The following is an 11,141-nucleotide window of genomic DNA, read 5'->3' on the forward strand; positions in this document are numbered from 1 at the left end:
GCTTTGTCTCTGATCCCCAATGGTGCTATATTGTGATCCTCAAGGGGGTGCAGTCCAGATGACTCTGGGGACTGTGCTGTGTGTACACCACCCCCAGGTATTGAGTGGCTGGGCAGAGTTGCTCTGAATTCGGCTGAAAGCTGCTACCTTCTACCCCATCAGAGTGTACTCAAAGACCAGAGTCAATCATCCTTATACAAACCTCCCAAAGGCTCTGCCACCCTCCTACTGGAGCCGGGGTGAGCCCAGAGCCTAATGGATAGCCTGGAGAGAGGATATTTGAGAACCCCCTGCCCCAAGGACACTGAGGGAAGTTTTGGTACAGGGCACACAAGAGCCAGAGCAGGATCATGCCTAATTCCCCCACCCCAGTCTACTCTGCAGAGTTTGTAACAATCTTTGAACTCTCAAATAAAACATTACTTAAAGTAGTGGCTTTCAAACTTTCAAACATTTTTGACTTATTCACAGTAAGAAATATGTTTTGCATTAGTTATAACTGAATATTTCATAAAACTATACTTACCCTTCCTATCGATCTCATTCAGATGTTTTATTTTTTTCTACCGTATTTCATTAAAAAAAAAAAAAGCCAGTGTGACCTACTAACATGATTTCATGATCTACAGTGAGTCATGGCCCACAGTGGGAAATACACTAGTGTATTTCTGAAAATAGACTATGTTTTCACTCGGAAGAAAGGGAGTGGGTGGTATTAGGAACAAATTGAGAAAGGGAATCTCTGGTTTTCAGTGAGATCAGGATTATCTATCCTCAGTGTAGACACCCGAATGGCCTGTAGACAAGAGCCCACAGATAGCAGAGTGATTCTCCTCTCCTCTCTCCTAAGAAACATGGAAGATTCATTCTGTGGGAAAAAAGAAATGAGGAGAAGGAACAGCGGCAACAGTCACAACTTACAGATTACATCAGTGATTTGGTGTAAAAGCAAACTATTTATTTGCATAACAATCATGGCAAAGTATTTTTATAACAGGACAAAAAATTAAAGTAAAAATATTTACTACATTTTCTTTCACATGGGCTTTATATGAAGAAGATTTTGAGAGGATTTAAGGAAGGACCAGATTGCTTTCCTTAACAAAAAAGATGGTCACTGTCTTAGTCCATTTGGGCTGCTATAACAAAATATCACAGACTGGATGGCTTATAAACAACAGAAATTTGTTTTTCACAGTTGTGGAGGCTGGAAGTCCAAGATCAGAGTGCCAGCATGGTTGGGTGAGGGATCTCTTCAAGGTCCCAGACTTCCTGCTGTGTCTTCACTGGTGGAAGGGGCAAGGGAGCTCTGTAGAGTCTCTTTTATAAGGGCACTAATCCCGTTCGTGAGGGCTCTACGCTCATGACCTAATCACCGCCCAAAGAACCCACCTACTAACACCATTATGTTAGGCAGTAGGATTCTAACATGTGAAGTGTGGGGGGAGGAAACATTCAGACCATAGCAGACAGAGAAGAAAATGAACAGAAAGGAGGCCAGAGGACCAACATGGGAGAAAGGAGAGGAGAAAGAGTTGACAGTGGAAATTTAAGAAAGAAAGGAGGCTGGGAAACCTACCATGCAGTTAAGAAGCTTTTTTATAACATTTGGATATATCAAATATAATTCCTCCCTTGACCTACTACCCAATTCTGAGAAAACCTCTAGAAAAGAGTTATATTACCCTTTAGAGCTTTTGTCGACATTGTGTATGTGTGTTTGTGTGAGTGTGTGTATTTTGTTTGTGATGAAATGAGCCTGAAGGCCACAGGGCCAGTTTAATTTGAATTACAGAAGTAGACTGTAACTAATAAGTAACTAATAAGTTGACTCTTTGTGATTGAGCAATTGAGGGGGGTCACCCAGTAGGAAAAGGAGTGAGTTACAAGTGGTTTAGAGATCTGGTTTACACTCCTAAGTATTTGCATGCAAGCCAGCAAATGTTTCCCTGTGAACATTTTCTCAGCAAGATCAAAGTGAGCCTGGTGAGCCATGTGTTCATCGTAGGTTTAAAATTTTCAAGTAGCCTTGTAACTTTCTGAAGTCAATATTAGGATTGGCTTCTGAGATCTATCCGCAGTCTATAGGGTCTGAGCTCGCCTAGTTCACAGTCTTAAAGAGAAACACGATTTTCTTCATTTCCATAAGATTGAAAGAAATCTGTAGAATATTTCCACATAGGAGGATCCTCCCCCCTCCATGAAATTAAGTTCTCACAGGACCTCAATTGATTAGGAAACCTGAGGATAAGAAGGGAGGCTGAAGCAACATTTGAATGAGACTTTGGGGGGGACGTTCCACAACTCCCCACACAGTTGAACCAGCCTATGTTTTCCTGAGACCACAGCCGGGTCTCAGTGTGGTGCGACTATGAGAATTGTCACATCATCGAAGTTCAGGGTATCAGAGGAAAATTACTTAGTGAACTTCCCTTGAACTTGAGGATTTGAGAAGATCCGTAACCCCTGCATTCTAAGGGGCCCCTTACTTCTCTCAGCAGATAGGCTATACCAAATGGAGTGGCAGGTGTGATGACAGTGTTCCTAGGGCAGTCTCCTTTGGTTTGGTCTGGTTTGGTTTGGTACGCGGGCCTCTCACTGTCGTGGCCTCTCCCGTTGCGGAGCACAGGCTCCGGACGCGCAGGCTCAGCGGCCGTGGCTCACGGGACCAGCCGCTCTGCGGCATGTGGGATCTTGCCGGACCGGGGCACGAACCCGTGTCCCCTGCGTCGGCAGGCGGACGGACTCTCAACCACTGCGCCACCAGGGAAGCCCAGTATGCAGAGTCTTAATGGTAGTTCCTGTGAAGTTTCTCTTAAAACCGCCATTTTTCCTCATTTCCCTTGCCAACCTTCATCATGTCACACCTGAATTCATTCAAGAAGTTCCTAACTTTCTTTTTTTACTTCTATCTCTCCCAAGCCTATAAATGGCAACAAACTTTCTTAAATCTTATCTTTCCCCTACAAAAAACTTTCGTGGCTCTAACTCTCTGATCATATTTCATGTCTAACACCCTCTGCCTGGTTTATAAAACTCCTGTCAATCTGGCGCTATGTCAGCCATCTCACTTTTTTTTTTCCAACTCTATCCCATCCCTCTGGTACAATGAGTCTTTCTGTCATCTCACATAAGTCTCATCTCCCAAGTTGTTCTCTCAGGGACTCAGGACACCCTTGCCTGCAGCTGTAGGAAAGAAGTTAAGGCTGTAGCAGCTGCTGCTGCAGCAGATTAACCTCCCAGACTTCACCTTTCATTGGACTGCTCTGAGCCTGCTCATGTTCAGCTCCCCTGGCTCCCCTCTTTCCCCATCTAGCTCATGTCCACAAGCTGCCATTGCCTTTTTGGTTTGTTTTGGGGTTTTTTGTTTGTTTGTTTGCTTTTCTTTTGTTTTTGCGGTACGCGGGCCTCTCACTGCTGTGGCCTCTCCCGTTGCGGAGCACAGAAGCGCAGGCCCAGTGGCCATGGCTCACGGGCCCAGCCGCTCTGCGGCATGTGGGATCTTCCCGGACCGGGACATGAACCCATGTCCCCTGCTTTGGCAGGCGGACTCTCAACCACTGCGCCACCAGGGAAGCCCCTGCCGTTGCCTTTTTATTTTGACTCCTTTGAGAATGCTGACCTGATTCAGAACTGTCTTCAGTGATTCTGTTGGCCCTGCTGAGAACCCTAGAAGATGCTGGCTAGGCTCTGAATATGCTCTGTTCATATTCCGATAACCCCACAGCTAAAAGCCCTGGGCCCTAAACCATGTGCATGGAGAGAACAGACATGCTTATTTTCTCCTATTGCCCTTTCTCTTTCTTTTCTTTATTCATTTATTTGATAAAGTTTAATGAGCATATACTGTGTCAGGCACCAGGATGGGCAATAGAGGTGCAAAGCTGAAAAGATATAATCACAGGCTTCCAGGACGGGAGTTGGCAAATTATGACCTGTGGACCAAATCCAGCTCACTGTTTTTGTCCAGCCTGTGAGCTAAGGATTGTTTTCACATATTTAAAGAGTTGGGGAAAAATCAAAAGAAGAATATATGAAATTCAAATTTCAGTGTTGATAAATAAAGTTTTATTGGAACACAGCCGTGTCCATTTTCAAGGTACTGTCTATGGCTGCTTTTCCACTGCAACAGCAGAGCTGAGTAGTTATGGCAGAGATTTTATGGCCCACAAAGCCTAGAATATTTACTATCTTGCCCTTTACAGAAAAAGTTTGATGACCCCTGTTCTAAGATTTCAACATTTAGTGAGTGAGATAGATAGGCAAACAGTTAATTACAGTATACTCAGATGACTAATTTGATGGCAGTAGAGACAAGAGACAATAGTTGGAGGGGATAAAGCTCCTACTAGAAAATGTGTCTAAAAGGTAACATTTGAATAGTATGGAAGGTGAAGAGATGTTCAACATCCAACAAATATGGGGAATAAAATGATTATATGTGTTTAAAAAAAATGACTTCAGGGTAAGAGATGGGTTACAGAGGTGTGAGGGTGAAACCTTTGGAAAGAGGATCAATAATGGGTTATGGGGAATAGCCTATGGGAATAAAACAATTCTTCTCAATTAATGTAGAAGTTGGTTTAACCTTTCCAACATCCTAAGCCACAGGTCATGTCAGAAAATAAGAACATTCTTCTTGGTTCACTTTGGCCTTCCATTTCCAAAGCCTTATCAGATTAAAAGAAGAGGGTAGGTAATTCATTTTAGGTCAATTATTGAAGCCAATAGGTGTGCTCATTCCTCAAAACTCTAACCTATCATCATCCTTCGTGCTCTTAATTGCTGACCTTCTTCCTATTCCACAGAGAAAACAGAAACAATTAAAAGAGAATTTCACCTCTCTCACACGTATTCACCTATCTCCATCAGTGCCTGTATTATCTACCTCTCATGCTGCTGCTTCTGCTCATGCTTCCAACTAAAGCTAACCACTCTGTTTGAAGCCTAGATTCCATCCCTCTATCTCTGCTCCAGTAATCATCCTCACTCCCCTCTGTAGTATCTTTATCATCACCTCCCACTGTCTGGACTCTCTCTTGGGTCATATTCATTCATAAATGTGCTCTGAGTCCTGCCACATCAAAAAGAATTCTCTCTTGAACTCACATCCCTTTTCCGCTATCAGGACATTTATCTGCTAACCTTTTCAACAAAACACCTTAAAAGAGTTGTCTCTACTCACTCCAATTTCTCACCTCTTGTTTTCTCTTGAATTCATTTAAATCAGACTTTTGCCAGCACCACTCCACCAAAACTGCTCATGTCAACCCCACTAGTAACTTACTCATTGCCAAATCCAATGGTCTATACTCCATTCTCATTGTACTTGTCGCAGTAACAGCTTTTGACACAATCAGTCTCTCTTCCTGGAGATACTTTCTTCAATTTACCTCTAGGACACACTACTCTCTTGCCTTTCCTCCCACCTCATTGGCCAATTCTAAGTTTCCTTGCTTGTTCTTCCACATCTCCTCAATCTCTTAATAAGGTAGGGTGTACCAGCACTTAATCCTGGAACTTCTTTCTTCTCTGTCTACACTCGGGCCCTGAATGAGTATTCCATCATGATGGCTATAAATACCAGTTATATGTTTATGAATCTCAAATTTGCATCTCCATCATAGATCTGTTCTCTCAGTTTTAGACCTTATAAACCCAATTTTCTAGTTCTCTACTTAGATGTCTAAGACACACCTCAAACAATATGTCCAAAACAAAACTACTAAATTCCACACACACCCCCAATTGGCTCTCCTTAGAGTTTTCCCATCCTAGTAAATTATGACTCCATCCTTCCATTTACTCAAGGCATAAACCTTGGCATCTGTCACTGTCTCCTTTAATATGCTCACACCCCTCATCCAACAAGCCAATAAGCCAATCCTATCAGGTCTATCTTCAAAATATATTGAGATATATCTGACTGCTTCTCACCACCTATATTACTACTATCCTGGTCCACACCATTAGCTCTGCTCTGGATTATTGCTAAAGCCTCTGAAGTATTATTCTGTCTGTTCTATGCCTTGTCCCCTACATACAGTCTATTCTCAACACAGCATCTAGAATAACCCTTTAAAAATCTAAGTCAGGTCTGCCATCCCTGTTTTCAACACTTCTAAATGTTTCTCATCTCTTAGATAAGAGAGTCTGGGTAGTCAAGCATTTTTGGTTTCCTCTAAGACACAGGAAAGCAAGAAAGGAGAGGGGTTTGAATTGTTTTCAGTAGCCCATTCATGTCACAATGTGAAAAATCCTTACAAAAATGGTAAAATACTTCTGCAGGACACGAAAGATCTTTAAAAAAAAAAGATTTATACCATGTTCATGGATGGTAGGACTCAATATCCACCTTTAAGCAATTACTCTAGAGAAGGTTTCAGTGTGTCTGTGAGATTACATGTGCAAGAATGTTCATTGAAGCATTGCCTATAAGAGCAAAAAAACTGAGAAAAACCCAAATGATCAACAGAAGAGACAAATTATGATTTAGTCATGCAATGAAATTGAGTTGGATATCTACATGGATAACTTTCAAAAACATAATATACTGAAGTAGCAGAATTATATCATTTTGTAAATTTTAGCATATTTATATATACATATCACATATATGTGATATGTATATATGAATATATTGTAATGTGTGTGTATATGTATGTATATATTATCAGTCCTATGTGAATGATAAATACCGAATTCAAGATAGTGGCTATTTTTGAGGGTGGGGAATAGAACTGAGGATGAGTATCTTGGGGGTTTCACCTGTACTGAAATGTTTTATTTCTTTTAAAAAATGATGAGGCAAACATGGCAAAACTATTTAATCAAACTATTATTAAAACTAATTATTGGGTTCACAGATTCACATTAATTATTTCTATTTTTTATTATGTTTGCAATAGTTTATAAGTAAAAAAAAGTGATTTAGCTCTTTTTTTTTTTTTTTTTTTGCGGTACGCGGGCTTCTCACTGCTGTGGCCTCTCCCGTTACGGAGCACAGGCTCCGGATGCGCAGGCTCAGCGGCCATGGCTCACGGGCCCAGCCGCTCCGCGGCATGTGGGACCTTCCCAGACCGGGGCACGAACCCACGTCCCCTGCATCGGCAGGCGGACTCGCAACCACTGCGCCACCAGGGAAGCCCCTGATTTAGCTCTTAAAGTTGTTCACAGTCTACAGTTTAGAGGTGGAGTAAGACATGCCTGCAACTAATTCGTATTTGGAATGTTTTGGATGACTAGAGCAGAGAATCCCTCAATCTAGCTTCAAAATGGGGACATTTAGTTTAAAGTCACACAAAGGACACTTACTGAAATCAAAGGGCAGAAACCAAAGTACAGCCAGAACTCCTGGGGACTGGAACTGAGAACTGGAAAGTGGACAGGACCCTGGGCTACCTTTCACAGGGGCTGCAAGTTTACACTTGCACTCTCTCTTTCTCCCTCTGCTTTTCTCTGGGCATCTGCTTTACCCTCTGCTCTCTACTTTCTCTTGACTCCTCTGATTCATCCGTAAGAAGTTGCCCTTCTATCACTGCAACTTTCATTTGTAATTCTGTTCAGATTTGAAAAGAGCATGTGTAATTAATAGATATCATCATTTAGAACCAGGCCACACAGATCTTTTGTCCCAGGCCATATATAGGTCACTTCCCATGCCTAATCTCTCGTTCAATCTTAGTGCCCATTCCAAAGCAAATAGCAGCCCAGGGTTGTTTTCCTGAGCAGGGGCTGTGGGAAGTATCACTTAGTATCACTTAGTACTACTACTACTACTTCTACTGCTACTACTACTACTAACACTAATCGAATTTGCTTCATACAGCAACCCTATGAAATAATACTATCATCTCCATTTTACAGATGAGGAAAGTGAGGCAGGAAGGAGCTAAGTGACATACCAAGGTCATACTGTAAATGGTAAAGCCAGGATTCTAAGGCAATCTGAGCATAGCTGGCAAATTCATTGGCATTTCTTGCTCTTTTCTTCAGCCAGAGCAGAGCCCTGGGCTTCTCAACCAAGTGTTCCAACTCTCGGGGTGGGGATAGGGGATCTCCATCAGTCCAGAGTTGCTGGGAGGGAGTTGTTGCTACCAATAGTTAAAATATTGAATATACATACATGCTATTGAATCCCTTCACTTTATTTGATCTTTTAAACTTGATGTCATGGTACATCTGCTCTGATTAGCCTCTCTAATAATAAAACTTTTTTTTTTTTTTTTTTTTTTTTTTTTTTGCGTTATGCGGGCCTCTCACTGTTGTGGCCTCTCCCCTTGCGGAGCGCAGGCTCCGGACGCACAGGCTCAGCGGCCATGGCTCACGGGCCTAGCTGCTCTGCGGCATGTGGGATCTTCCCGGACCGGGGCACGAACCCGTGTCCCCTGCATCGGCAGGCGGACTCTCAACCACTGCACCACCAGGGAAGCCCTAAAACTTTTGAAATATTTTTCTAATTTTTCTTTAATAGCAATGCCGTACACAGAGCAGGAAAAAGATCCAAGCAAGTAAAAAAGATATAGACTTCTCCTGACTTCTGTCCTTAGTCCCCTGGTTTTCTTCCCATTAGGCAACCACTCTACCATTTGCTCATGTATCCTTCTAGAGAACAAAGAAACTACTGTAATTGGTTGTACACACCCCAGCCATTATGTCTTTTATCTATGCCCCATCGGGGGTGGGGTGTTCGTGGCATCAGAATCTGCCAGGGTATGGAATAAAGGTGCTTTCTGAACTCACACCTTACTCTCACTCCTGCTGTTCTGTCCTTTCTCTGCTTTTCCACAACCGTGAGTTCCTCATGAATGTCCAGATTAAATGTGTCCATCTCTGGGACCACCTGCCGTCCCACCTCATCCTGCCTGCTGCTCCACCTCTCCAGGAAGAACCCATCATCTTCTTGGAGTGCAACCTGAGCACTTTGCACATACCAGTACTCTAGCACGTTTCCAACAGTGGCATAACTGTTGGAACGCTCGCTCTCCTCTGTCCTTGCTCCCTGTAAATTCTTTGATCGCAGAAACCCTTCCTCACAAATCTCCTTGACTTTACATAGAAGAGTGCTTATCACATAGTAGGGGCTCTGTAAATTTTTGATAAATAAAAGAAGACACAGGCAAGACCTTCCCACTGGTGAGTTGAATCTAACTGAAATGTGACTGAATCCCAGGAGCAAATCCTGGTTGGGCTCCTTCTCAAGGAACTGAATTCCTCACTGCAGCTCTGTAGAGGGGTCTGCTCATCAGGGCTCAGTGTGTGGTCTAGAGTCATGTGCACTGACATATTGCTACGCCGTATTTTAATGATGCCTTAGGTAGGAGGCAGCGCTGTCACATATGAAATGGCTAGAGAAGGAGATGGCTCTTCCTTTTCCCATTTTGAAAGTTATCAGATATTTTGGAGGAAGATGCAAATATCAAATCCCTTTCAGACACACAGACATGGGCAGAGACACATACGCACACGGAAACGCTGTGTCTTAGCTAAATATAACCCTTTGTAGCAACAGTATCTCAATAATTTTCAAGTGAAAAGATAAGGAAGGGGAGCCAAGTCTTCCATAATGAATGCAAGCCTATAGCTTTTAAGCAGGGCTAACATATGGGCCACTGATGTGAATGTGAATGCAAATTAGATATTTTTGATTGCTTGAAATAAAGTCAGCAGAATCAAAACCTCACACAGCAAATGGTGCAGCTTTAACTGTTTCGGTGCCAGGTTGGAAACAAGAGCTCTTAACACATCCTCAGGAAAAAAAGGTTTTCAGGCTGACATTTTGGATTGAGGCCTATCTAGGTAGAACAAAGATAGGGACTGCCCCTTCCTTTTATTGTCATTCTGGTTCTTTTATAGGAGATTCTTTCTTTTTTTTTTTTTTTCTTTTTTGTGTGTGTGTGGTACGCGGGCCTCTCACTGTTGTGGCCTCTCCCATTGTGGAGCACAGGCTCCGGACGCGCAGGCTCAGCGGCCATGGCTCATGGGCCCAGCCGCTCCGTGGCATGTGGGATCTTCCCTGACCGGGGCACGAACCCGTGTCCCCTGCATTGGCAGGCGGACTCTCAATCACTGTGCCACCAGGGAAGCCCCTGATTCTTTCATTTTTATTGCACAGAAATAGATTAAAGATTGACTTTGACCCCTGACTTTTCCAACTTGTTGTAAGTTGTCCAAAATCTTGAGGTAGTAAGGAGCCTTTAGAGGTCATTTATACTTCGGGCAGGTAAAATCACAGTCGCCATGGGAGGCACTGTCCTAGGTGCTGGAGATCCAGAGGGCCTAAAATAGTCACTTAGTTCAAGGAGACTGCTGAAGTTTGGAGACATGAGATCAAAAATGTCACCGTGGTGTAGTATGTGATGCTTGCTTTGGTGAAGGTGAGCCTAGAATGCCATAGGAGCACAGGTGAGGGGCGTCTCCTCTGGGAGGGAGTGAGTGTGGCTCATGGAAATCTTCCTGGGGGAGTGACCCATAAACTAAGCGTTGAAGGGTAAAGAGTAGCAAGGCAGTCAGAGGAAAAGGGACAGGCCTACACAGAGGCACAAGGCTGAGAGTCAGGCTAATGCAGCGAGGCACAGAGTTCCTTGTGAGGGAGAACACGAGAGGGCATTGGGTGAGCACACTTTGTAAGCAGAGGTAGCCCTGCTCCCGGCATACTCAGCCGCTGACATGGTTCTAAGAGCTGAAAGTACAAGAACAAAGCTTAGAGAAAAGCCTTTAATAATGTGAGGCTTTGCCTCCTCAGAAGAATGAAGTGCTTGCCAACTAGGCTGGACCATGCAGAAGATTCCTGCCCAGACTCAGGCAGGTAGAACATGAGAATCAGAGTAGATCAGGTGGCCCCTGGCCGCTTGTCCTTTATTCCCAGGCTTGAATCCCAGCCTCCATAGCTTACCGTTTGCAGGGACTTCTACTGTCAAATCAGCTCAACATTTCTGTCCCTTCTAGTAATACAAGATTTTCCCCACCGTTTCCCTACTCTTCAGCACAGGGTTTCTCAACCTCGCTACTATTGACATTTTGGACTGATACTTCTTTGCTATGGGGGCCTCTTCTTTTGCTTTTTTAAAATAAATTTATTTATTTATTTGTTATTTATTTTTGTTATTTATATTTTGCATGGGGTCTTCGCTGCTGCATGC

Source organism: Mesoplodon bidens (assembly GCF_964165515.1).
Source record: "Mesoplodon bidens genome assembly, chromosome: 9".
NCBI classification, from domain to species: Eukaryota; Metazoa; Chordata; class Mammalia; order Artiodactyla; family Ziphiidae; genus Mesoplodon; species Mesoplodon bidens.